We start from the raw sequence: 13,030 nt of genomic DNA, 5'->3' as shown, positions 1-13,030 counted from the left end.
CAGTCAATGAGTAGTCACCAATCCTTCTCAAACCATAAGTATTTTAATACGCTTGTCACATGGATGTATAAAGCAAATATACTGAGAATTACTGCTAATATTAAATGTAACTGTATTCTGCACTGCAGCCTGGAATCATAAATCACAAGGTTTGTTCATTTGGTCAGAGCAAATGCGGTCCCTGACTGAGTCTGGTTTCTAAAGAAGGGTTTTCCTTTATTTCTGTCACTTGATGGAGTTTGGTTTTCTTGTGACTGTCGCCTTTGTCTTTTAGACAATTAGTATTCAGAAAATATATTTGATTTGACTGACACTGTTGGATGAGAACAAAACTTCAGATGAATTGAGTTTGAAGTTGTTTCATAATCGATGAACATTACAACATTGATACTGTTACTAAATTGACCTGAACCACCACTGAGCTAAACTGAGCAGAATAAGGATGCTATTGTCTTCTGTGTTCCATAACTGAATTTTCATTAATTAAGTTAATTGAATCTGTATTGTACAAAGTGCTCTATAAATAAATCTGACCTTACTTGACTTTTGTGTCATGTACATTTTCAGCCTAGAACAGAAAACAGCATAATGTTATAATTTATATATATATATATATATATATATATATATTAAATGTGACCCAAGAGCTCTCTATTTTATCATTAAATTATTCTGTATTTTGAATGTATTTCAATAAAAGTCAAGTCACCTTTATTTATGTAGCACTTTATTGTGTCAAAGCAGCTTTACAGTGCTAAACAGGAAAATAGTGTGTCAATAAAGCACACAAAATTTAATTCTGCTTTAAAGCAGCTCTTAAAAGAGGACAATAGTAAACAGTCAATACTTATATAGTTATAGTCAGTTCATTGTTGATTCAGTGATGTCATCATCCAGTTCAGTTCACTTTTCTTCCAGTAGTTTCTGTGCAGTCAAGTCGACAATAATGGCAAAAATGAAGTGTCCCCAACTTAGCAAGACGAAGGCGACAACAACAATGAAGCCAAACTCCATCGGCTAGAGAATGGAAAATGCAGAGTGCCCTGGTCTCACTGGTCCTGATGAACACTCAGAATGTGTCTTGTTGAGCTGTTTTCTGGCAGTACGCTGCAGTGAGATTTCTCAGCTCAGGTGACAGAAGTTCACTGGAGAAGCATGCTGGCACTATTAAGCCAGCTCTAATCACATCACAGGAGGCGAGCTGGCCGTAGTCGACTGGCCTCTCAGTGTAACCACACCAAGATGCTCTGCTTTTGTGTTTGTGAGAACAAACCAGCATCAGCACTCGACACTGTATCCACGTCTACAACGACACACTACAGCCACCATTAAACACAAAGTAAAATAAGAATTGCATCATTTATAAGACATGTTATATAAAAATTGTGGCAAAGGCGATGCCACTAGCATCTACAAAAACACACTGTGAACTCCTCAAGAAGCTGTCAGTGAGAATTACAACATACAAAATACCTAAGCCATACCTCTGCCTAGATATTTGCTATAAAGTTTACAAATCCATCCTTGTTCTGTGCTATACAGTTTTATAAACTAACTGTGCGCAAACCTGTCTAAGGCCTTCTGCTTCAATGTCTAATAGTTCCCCTTCAGGAACTCAAGCTGCATCAGAAAACGCTATGGGAATGCCATCAGCATGACCGGCTCTAAATACCATGTGTAATCAGTCCAATGAAAGGGCGAGACGTCATAGGTGGGTGATGTAGCGACCAGGAAGCTATAAAAGCTATAAAAGTTTTTTACGATCTTGGCCACCACCTCCACGCCGGAGCCTGCCTTTTTTTCCCGATATCCACACCGAGGTGTCAAGATCATGGGCGAAACCATTCTCGGCCCGCTTATTCATCCCCGCCTATGATTATTACCGCAATGCGGCCGGGGTTGGGTGAACGCAGTTACAGATCGATGCCCCGGGTAGAACAGACGCTCACGAGCTATCTGTCTCCCGACGCAGCATCATCTTTAAAGGCTCCGGTCTTGCCCTCCAAGCCACTGCGAACCACTTCAGCCCTGGTGGGCAAGGGGTATGCGGCAGTAGGTCAGGCTGGTGCGTGTCTGCATACGATGGCTGTGTTGCAGGCATACCAGGCTGACTTGCTCAAATAGCTAGATGAAGGCGAGGAAGTTAAAGAGTACAGTGTATCAGAACTCAGGAGAACCGCTGATTTAACTCTCCGTGCCATCAAGAAGACCGCTCACGTGATTGGGCGGTCCATGGCAGCTCTGTTGGTAGTGGAGAGACATTTATGGTTGACCCAGTCAGATTTGAAAGAGAAAGACAGGGTCTTTCTCATGGACGTCCCACTTGCGCCTTCTGGTCTGTTCGGCAACGCCGTCAATTCCGTCGTCGACAGATACCAGGAGGCTCATAAACAGGCGGCGGTGTTCCAGCGGTTTCTCCCTCGCCGTTCTCTAGCTCTGGGGGCTGCTGGGCAGGAGCAGCGCCGGCTGTGTACCAGCTCCTCATGTAGGGAAGTGCAGAAATTGAGCATCGCCTCTCGTGCTCCCCCGCAACGGGACAGAGGTTGGCGGCGCTCTAAGTTGGAAGCTTCCAAGGCGAGGCCTGATCTGAGGGTTGTGCTTCAGTCGAGGAAGCCCTTGACAAAGCGGTCCTGACAATCAACATCCAGGACCGCTGAGAGTGGCCCCTACTGGGGAAAAGCAGGGTGCACTGCATTACACGGTGTCCGTCTCTCCTCAGAACCCTCAGGAGATCGGTCTGCTAACCCTGCCAGTGTTCCATGGCACAGCAGTCTCCAGCAAGCAGTTAGTTCAGGCGTTTCCTGCTGGTCCTCCACTTCAAGGCACCTAGCTAGCAGCTCCGAGTACATCAGAGACCAGTCTCGAGAGACTGGTTCCCTTAGTAGACTATTTAGCCTGGAAACTACAGCCAAATGTGTCTCGTTAGGTCCTGCAGACTGTAGAAAAAGGCTATTGCATTCAATTCCGCGCTCCGCCGCCACCTTTCAACAGGGTCTTTCCCACACTGGTGGTCCCTCCTTACGACAGAGAGTCTGGGTTCTACAGCCGATACTTTATAGTTCCAAAGAAGGATGGAGGGTTGCGTCCTATTTTAGATCTGCATCAGTTAAACCACTCAGACATGTGACTGAAGTTCAAGATGCTCACTATCAAACAGGTCGTGTCTCAGATCAGGTCCGAGGACTGGTTTGTCACGATAGATCTAATAGATGCTTACTTTCATGTCTCCATCCTTCCCACTCACAGGAAGTTCCTAAGGTTTGCTTTCAGGGGCAAAGCTTACCAGTATCGAGCTCTTCCTTTTGGCCTAGCACTCTCACCCCGAACTTTCACAAAATGTGTGGATGCTGTTCTGGCTCCACTACGACTCCAGGCATTCCGCATACTAAATTATATCGACGATTGGTTGATTCTGGCTTAATCAGAGCAGATGGTAGTTTGACATGGAGATGTCATTCTCGCCCATATGAGAAAGTTGGGGTTAAGATTAAACGCCAAGAAAAGTATGCTTTCTCCATTACAGAGGACCACTTATCTGGGTGTGGTGTTGGATTCGACCATGATGCAGGCACGATTGTCCCCTACTCGGATCGAGTCGATCCACACTACAGTCGCGAGAGTCAAAGAGGGCTGGTCACTAACTGTCAAGCAGTTTTAGAAACTATTGGGGTTAATGGCAGCTGCGTCCAACATGATACCTCTTGGCCTGCTGTACATAAGACCCCTACAGAGGTGGCTCAAGACCAAGGGGTTCTCCCCGAGGGGAACCCACTTCGCATGATCAAGGTCATGCGGTGATGCCTACGTGCCTTGTACATGTGGAGGAAGCCTTGGTTCTTGTCTCAGGGCCCGGTGCTGGGAGGTCCTTGTCGCAGTATAACGCTAGCGACAGACGCGTCCCTCACCGGTTGGGGTGCGGTCATGAGTGGCCACCCTACCCGCGGTCTGTGGAGTGGTCGCCATCTCGCATGGCACATTAACTGCCGGGAGATGCTAGCCGTATTTCGAGTATTGAATCATTTTCTCACAGACCTAAGAGATAGCCATGTGTGGGTGCGCACCGTCAACACAGAGGTGGTCTCTTATATCAACCACCAAGGGGGTCTGCACTCACGCTGTTTGTACAAACTAGTGTACCAGATCCTTGTGTGGTCCCAGGGCAAACTCCTTTCGCTGAGAGCAGTACATATTCCTGGGCATGTGAATATGGGAGCAGACATCCTGTCGAGGCAGGGACCAAGGCCCGGGGAATGGAGGCTTCACCCCGAGGTGGTGAAGCAGATATGGAGAATATTTGGTCAAGCTCAGGTGGATCTGTTTGCAACTCAGATGACATCGCACTATCCCCTTTGGTTCTCTCTGATTCATCCGGCTCCACTGGGGCTGGATGCCATGGTGCAGACTTGGCCGAGGCTTCGTCTGTACGCTTTTCTTATGAGTTCTACCCATAGTGTTTTCTGACGCAATTCGAGTTCCTAAAGGGGAACTTCCCAGGTAACGTATGTAACCATGGTTACCCGAAGGGAACGAGATGCTGCGTCTCAAGGCCATACTTCCGGCATCCCTGCCAGAGCTTGTTTCATTCCTAGAAGCTGACACTCGTTCCACCTCACATGCTTTTATAGCTTCCTGGTCGCTACGTCACCTGCCTATGACGTCTCGCCCTATCATTGAACTGACTACACATGTTATTCAGAGCCGGTCACACTGATGGCATTCCCATAGCATTTTCTGACGCAGTGTCTCGTTCCCTTCGGGGAACCATGGTTACATGCGTAACCTGGGATGTTTTATATGAATGTGTGAATTTAGGTGAAAAATAAAAAAGGGTTTTTGTGAAGACTTTCACAGTTTTACAAATAATTTCTATTTCAAATGAGTGTTGTTTTATATATATATATATATATATATATATACATATACGTATGTATGTATATGTATGTGTATGTGTGTGTATATATATATATATATATATATATATATATATATATATATATACTTTTCAAAGTTCACCTTTGAACACAACTTTTTCAACACTGCCTAACTTTCAGAGTACAAAATCTGAGAAGCATCCAGGTGTTCTGATTTATTAAAGGCTTGTCTAATAGGGAATCCTCAGACGCACCTCATGACAGAAGCAATGAGCTGTAAGGTGTGTATAATGATTGACAGCTAATACTGCTGTCTGTTCAGACAAGAGCACATGAGAGATGAAAAGACGTGTGCACAGTCACACGCCACACACACTTTTGGCTATTCTCATATGATTGTTTGCTGGTTGTTTAGGGGGAGGTGAGAACCGTGTGTTGGACCGCAGACGCCTCCGTCTGACAGCTTCTTTAATCCTGCCAAGTAACATGCTTATCTCAAAGAAAGGAATAGTTCCCACATTCATCACTTTTTCACTCGTCACTTTTTTTTCTGTAGAACACTAAAGATCACTTAATGAATATCCGGTTTGGTAAATTCAGTACAATGTCAGTAAATAGTGTCTGAGGTGATCTGTCAGGTGTCTCTCTGTTTTTTGTTTCAATGTCTGTCTGATGGTTTTATACTCAAACTGAATTTAGGTACAAACAAGCTGATATGTACAGTACCTGCACAGTAAAATTGTGGCAGCAGCCATTACTGCCCTGTTCATCATCCAGGGTTTCACACTCCAGTCCAATAGGTGGCAGAAATGCAATTTTGTTATTGTTGTTGTTGGTGGTGGTTTTCCAACCATTAAAATGTCAGAATAAAGTAGCGGCACAAAGAGCAATTGGGGTGCCACAATTTTACTGTGTGCCATCCTGTTTTACTAAATGGGGTCTGCATGAATTCACAGCCCTTATGTTCAGTTTTCACTGTATGACTTCAGCATGTCAAAACAATGCTGTCTATGGAGAAAACATATAACTGACTACCCCATATGGAGCTACAGTAGCATGTGTCTCATGAATACATCATGTTTATCTATAATACATATGCACATATGGATCAGGGCATGGTATTTTCTCCAAAGAGGCAAGTGAAGCTGCGCCTCCTCATCTTCCTCAAAATTAAAATAACAATACAATATAAGACAGCAGCAGAATAGGTTTCAGAGGGAGTCTCTTTTTGTGTCCTTGTCTTGTTTTCTATGAGCACCAACTGAGGGAGGAAAAGCCGAACACAGCCAAAGATTCACGTAAGAGGAGGTTGATAAACATGTGAATGCCATAATGCACATCTCTCCTGTTCATAATCGTCTGTAAACTGAGCTGAATGGGTCAGAGTGATGCTCGAAGCAAACAATGCAATTATCAGAGTCAACTAATAAACAATCACTCATTAAGGGAAGAAAATCTCTATTAACAGAAGGAGACACATTTTGTCACTTGATGCTTTATTGTGTCATGTCTGATGAAGACACAGTGTAATGATCCAAAAATAAACCTTTAATAATAATAGTTGATTAAGAGTTAATAGTAATAAAAGCTCAAAAAAATCATTTACTCTATTAAGTTAGCTGAACATTTTTAATGGAAATTGAAAATATTTAAATATTTATTCATTTTGTTGATTCTATTTTAATGTTTAGTATTCTATTTTAGTATAGACATAAAGAATACATGTGCATCTCAATAAATTAGAATGTCATGGAAAAGTTCATTTATTTCAGTAATTCAACTCAAATTGTGAAACTTGTGTATTAAATAAATTCAATGCACACAGACTGAAGTAGTTTAAGTCTTTGGTTCTTTTAATTGTGATGATTTTGGCTCAACAATCTCAACAAATTAGAATACTTCATAAGACCAATAAAAAAACATTTTTAGTGAATTGTTGGCCTTCTGGAAAGTATGTTCATTTACTGTACATGCACTCAATACTTGGAAGGGGCTCCTTTTGCTTTAATTACTGCCTCAGTTCGGCGTGGCATGGAGGTGATCAGTTTGTGGCACTGCTGAGGTGGTTTGGAAGCCCAGGTTTCTTTGACAGTGGCCTTCAGCTCATCTGCATTTTTTGGTCTCTAGTTTCTCATTTTCTTCTTGACAATACCTCATAGATTCTCTCTGGGGTTCAGGTCTGGTCAGTTTGCTGGCCAGTCAAGCACACCAACACCATGGTCATTTAACCAACTTCTGGTGCTTTTGGCAGTGTGGGCAGGTGCCAAATCCTGCCGGAAAATGAAATCAGCATCTTCAAAAAGCTGGTCAGCAGAAGGAAGCATGAAGTGCTCCAAAATTTCTTGGTAAATGGGTGCAGTGACTTAACACTGGACCTTAAGCAACTTGGGCCATGAGCTTCTCCACCCTTCCTCCAGACTCTAGGACCTTGGTTTCCAAATGAAATACAAAACTTTCTCTCATCTGAAAAGAGGACTTTGGATCACTGGGCAACAGTCCAGTTCTTCTTCTCCTTAGCCCAGGTAAGACACCACTGATGTTGTCTGTCGTTCAGGAGTGGCTTAACAAGAGGAATACGACAACTGTAGCCAAATTCCTTGACACGTCTGTGTGTGGTGGCTCTTGATGCCTTGACCCCAGCCTCAGTCCATTCCTTGTGAAGTTCACTCAAATTCTTGAATCAATTTTGCTTGACAATCCTCATAAGGGTGTGGTTCTCTCGGTTGGTTGTGCATCTTTTTCTTCCACACTTTTTCTTTCCACTCAACTTTCTGTTAACATGCTTGGATACAGCACTCTGTGAACAGCTTCTTGGCAATGAATGTTTGTGGCTCCTTGTGAAGGGTGTCAATGATTGTCTTCTGGACAACTGTCAGATCAGCAGTCTTCTCCATGATTGTGTAGCCTAGTGAACCAAACTGGGAGACCATTTTGAAGGCTCAGGAAACCTTTGCAGGTGTTTTGAGTTAATTAGCTGATTGGGTTTTTGTTAAATGTGAGCCAAAATCATCACAATTAAAAGAACCAAAGACTTAAACTACTTCAGTCTGTGTGCATTGAATTTATTTAATACACGAGTTTCACAATTTGAGTTGAATTATTGAAATAAATTAACTTTTCCACAACATTCTAATTTATTGAGATGCACCTGTATTAGTATAGAATACAGTCCAGGCCATTATTTTTATTTATAGTAGCTCAATTTAATAGGATGTGCATTTCTAATTTTCAAGAATATTTAGTAGTTATTAAACAGCATGACTTTATTTGTGACACTTGCTGTGCCGCCTGACCTTCTTCATCTGTTCACATTGGCTCACATTCATAAAAAAGACTTCCCCTCAATATTTATACGCCTCTCACTGGCTTCTTCTAACACTGCACAGGCCATTTAAATGCTAAGTAGCCTTGTCTCTTTCAGTCTATCTGATTATGGCCATGCACTGGTCGGACGAGCATCTATCAAGACTGGATTTGCACTTGTGAAATTTAATGATAAATGTCCGCTTGCAAAATTCTTTCAAATAAATCTATTCAACTTCGGGTTGCAGGTATTATATTGAGTGGAGAGTGGGGCTCGTACAGAAAGAGCATGTGGAAATACGCCAGCTCGTGGAGATTTATCTTTACACAAATAGCTCTTTCTGAGATCCACAATAAGTATGTCTCCTAGCTAAAAAGAGTCTTCTTAATGACAGCTTCATTTGAAATAAAATGTCGAGGAATACGTGTGAATTATCACCAGTTTACACAATAATAAAACTCAGCTTGTTGAAACTCATCACTTGGTGTTTGTCGTGGCTGCGAGATACAAAGAGCTCCACTGAAGACAGCAGATCAGAATTTCTGCCATGACAAACACAAGAGCACTATTCCCTCCGAGAGGCCAAGGGAGCTGACGGTGATAGATGGTGGTGGCAGGGGCGCTGTCATCTGTTTTCATTTAGCCAGAGTTTCAGGGCACTGTTGCATGCAGAGTGTGTGAAGATGCTCTCCTGCAAACGCAGAGGGTTCGTTCACTCATGCTTTCACCGGTCTCAGGCTTTATGAACGCTGGATTCACCTCCATACATTCACTCTTTGGCAGCGAACAAATGAAGCTTAAAGTGCTTCTACAAAGCCTTTTTTCCCCGTAGAAGACTAGTTCAGAGGACTAGCTCATGTCATTCCTTCCCCTGATACTATTTTCTTACTTTGTGTGGGGAACAGACTGAAATGCAATGGCTCTTTTTTGACATTGATTTTAAATAAAGAAAGAAAAAAAAGTAAATGATGCCAGAATTTTGGAATAAACTGTTATGCTTTAAACCTGTGCCGTATTGTCCATTAAAACCATTGTTAAATGCATTAACCATTTGTTACTTTGACATTAATTATGGAGGCAGTACAGCAACTATATTAAAAATACTACATCCGATGAATTACCACACATCCTGACACGGAACACTGATTCAATACAGACTACAGAAATAGAGCTTTCATGTGTACTGTGTTAACTGCAAGCTATACGTAAAAAAAAAAAATAAAAAAAAACACTACTACTTTCCTAATATTTGTAATAGAAAATATGCATATTATTAGTAAAGGGAAAAAAAAGCTTAAACTCATGTGATTTAGTGTCAGTAAACAAGAGTGCAATTAAAGAGAAATTACAACGATTACAAGATTCACAAAATTCACCATCATGCATTTGCAGCTGAAATAATCAAGCACTTCTACTGTACATCAGAGAACAATCCATTAGCCCTGCTCTCACTTCAGACTTCAGCTCTATTAACACAGGATTATGCAGAGGAATAAACTCTGTGTTGTACATCAAGCATAGAGCCAAGGTGGTTTGTAGAACTCTATCAGAATTAACTCTATCAACATTACAGGAACATAGAAATAGATCTAGTGCTGCATCAAATGGTCAATCCGCCAGAGAGATGCTTTCAAAATGTGTATGAGCCAGGCATGAAATATTCAAATCCAGAGCCACTATTATAAACAACTACTGTAAAGTAAAGGGTAAAGTATGATGCACACTGCAGTGTGTGTGTGGTGTGTGTGTGTGTGTGTGTGTGTGTGTGTGAATCTTGCATGTATGAAGGTATTTACCCCAAACACACACAAAGGCATATATATAAAAATATTATATATTTATATATTAAATAAATATAAAAACATAAATCCAACATTTATACGCTATTATTAACTGAAAATTATTTCCAAATTAAAGTCTCTTACAAAGATTTTACAATCTTTCCAAATCTTCATCTATAAAGCTTCATCCATTACCTTTAGCCACTCATTCTCCACAGATGTCCTCCTAAGATATCAGCCACAGAGAAACGAAACATGAATAAAAACCTATATGGACGAACACACACACACACACACACACACACACATATATAAGAAACAAATGATGAAAAACACTTCAAGAAGAACACTTGTTGCCATTGAAATTTTTTGGCACTGATGCATGTCTGATCTCATATATAATGTGACTTTAACTTATCAAAGGATATAATACCATTCATGTTATATGAACCCTTCACAAATGTGCCATAATATCCATGGTACTATAAAATAAATGCAGGCCTATTTTTCCTTCAGTAATTGTAAGCAGCTTTCAGAATGTTTACCTATATATATATATATATATATATATATATATACATACATATTTGTATTTGAATTAATTTATATCATTAATTTTATATATATATATATATATATATATATATATATATATATATATATATATATATATATCTTTTTTTTTATTTAGACTGAGACAGCTAAAACCAAGCCACCACCGGTTTAGAGTATAACAAAGTTATTATATATGGTAAGATTGGCAACAATATGTTTTTTCTTGATAATCGACTACACTGGGTTAAAGCAGGAAAGACGGGTAACAACTGCACAATTACACTTTAATACAGTGCGACAATATATCCATACAAGTACCATCTTTTGGTGGTTACCATGGTGACTTTTACAGTGTTCAGCCCGTCCATTAACAGTTTTTATCTCCAGACCATCATCAACAGCTACGCATTGAACAGAACAGTGCTGGTGAAGTTGTGTTAACTCGTGAGGTTAACTAAAATAATCATGACGTGTAATCATCCACAGACAGATATAATACAGTCACTCAACTTACTGGCTGATGCTGAGTGCCTTCAGATGAACGGGTGATGTTCGCGATGTATTTCCACAAGTTTACATCAGATGTGCTTCATGAAGATGTGCTTTAATACGAGCAGAACCGCGGAGGAACTGAAGCGATGTCAGTCAGTATAACGACGCAGTCTGTCAGAAAGTTATTTCTGCTGATGGTCATGTAGGCTATCATCTGCTCGAGCTGTTAGTTTGGACATCCACAGAGAACTTCCATCCTATGCACCTGCAGGAGAACTGAGCTGCTCCTTCAGGAAAGTGAGTCGAGTCCGCTGGAAGCGCCTCAGAAGAAGACAGATGGAGAGTTCAGTCTCATCACACATGCGGTCACAGAGCTGTGTTCAGATCGGTACACTACCATATAACTCCTGATATGAATGCAGTATGCAGTATCGGTGTCCGATTCGCAAACGAATCATCCTTTGCACCGTTTGTTCAGTGATTCGGTCAAACCGATTCGCGCGGTGTTTGTGAATGACTCGACAGTGAGTGCGGCGAGCAACACTTTATAACACGCTGGATACTGGAAGACAATAGCGTTATCGAAAACAAAGTTGTGTTTGGTTAAAACCTGTACTGCAATATGAAACGGTGAATTACTTATGTCAACTCTTCGTCAAACGAGTCCGTGTACTGTTCATTTAAACAGACCGTCCGAACGAATCGATTCGCTCAATCGTCTCGAGACTCTCAAAGCTCGTGATTGTGCGAGGAGCGTTCGTTCTGCTGCGGACTGGAGCTGTTCTTCAGCACTGAACACTCAAAAACTCTTTTTTAAGCCGAATTAATTTTATTCGCACATCAGTTAGTGGTGGTCCTTATATCTGTTCTGAAAATGCAGACAAAAGATAGTGCATCTTATATCTGTAGAATCAGTGTGGTGCAGCACTTTATGACAGCATGCGTGACACCGTTGGCGCCTCCCTGTGGTGATATGAAGGAAATGTATATGCACCATTAGAAGCATAACAACATCTGTAATTGAAGGTTAATTAGCAAAGAAACACCAACAGTTACAGTTATTAAATTACTAATTTATTTTATAATTATATTTGTTTCGTTTATATCAGCACTGCAACATTGAATTGCTTGCTCATTATGTTTCGAGTTGGTGCATTCCAGTTCTTGTAACACATGATGACCAATCAAAAAGAAATAAGTACAATAAGACATTAAGAAAAAAAGATTTGTTTGTTCAATCTCTCTCTCTTTCTGTATGTTTTGAGACTTACCTAATCTCAGCTCACATGTGGTTCTGTCACTATTTAGCCAATAAGTTTGAGCTTAATCAATGAAAAATTGGCCCGTTTCTGAGTAGGAGTGAAACAAACACAGTTAAGATGGACAGTTCTCACTTCTTGTATTGGATCTGAACCTACGAGATCAAATGTGGACATACTGTACAACATACACAGTTTTCTCTCTCTCTCTCTCTCTCTCTCTCTCTCTCTTGACCATAAATAGCATAAAATCTGATCTCAACATATTTAATGAATGGCCATGCTCTTCTTAACATAGCCTCAGTTCTCTGAGATGAGGTAAGCAGCTGACACTATGGAGAAACCTCTTTCTCTAACAACTCTGGAATAATGTTCCAGCTTGCAAAACTGAGGCAGGCCCACTACCTTTATAGAGTGACACTGCCTCAAATATTTAGAATAAATTGACTGAATGCTCAAAAAAAATAAACCTTTGCAAACGCATGGGAATGGATTGCAAAAATGTGTGCACGGATTATGAACTTGTGGGTACGGATTTAAAAACCGAAGGTACAGTTTACAACATCTGAGCACACAGATTAATCCACGTGGACAAGGTTTGTTCAACCGAGAGAACTATTTAAAAATTTGTGAATCCAGTTTATAAACTGAGGAGACGAATTGCAAAATCTTCACAACTGATTGTTTTTTTTCCCCCTAGAGGTGACTTCTCGGGCTCCGTGTAGTAAGTGTCACAGTGTGCCAAAGACGAGGACTAGGGGAGATGCT

The 13,030-nt window shown here is 41.0% G+C and overlaps 1 protein-coding gene across 1 annotated transcript in view; it reads right to left on the bottom strand.

Annotated features, from left to right (window-relative positions):
• il1rapl2 (interleukin 1 receptor accessory protein-like 2) overlaps nt 1-11,465 on the bottom strand; it is a 221,624-nt gene extending 210,159 nt beyond the window's left edge. Inside the window, exon 1 of the mRNA XM_042737732.1 lies at nt 11,026-11,465. The gene's annotated coding sequence lies outside the window, so the exon portion shown is untranslated. The remainder of the gene's footprint in view (nt 1-11,025) is intronic.
• Between the last annotated feature and the right edge of the window lie 1,565 nt (nt 11,466-13,030).

Source organism: Cyprinus carpio, chromosome B14, assembly GCF_018340385.1.
Source record: "Cyprinus carpio isolate SPL01 chromosome B14, ASM1834038v1, whole genome shotgun sequence".
NCBI classification, from domain to species: Eukaryota; Metazoa; Chordata; class Actinopteri; order Cypriniformes; family Cyprinidae; genus Cyprinus; species Cyprinus carpio.
Note: the sequence above shows the minus strand (reverse complement) of the source record. Positions and strands in the feature narration are given on the sequence as shown.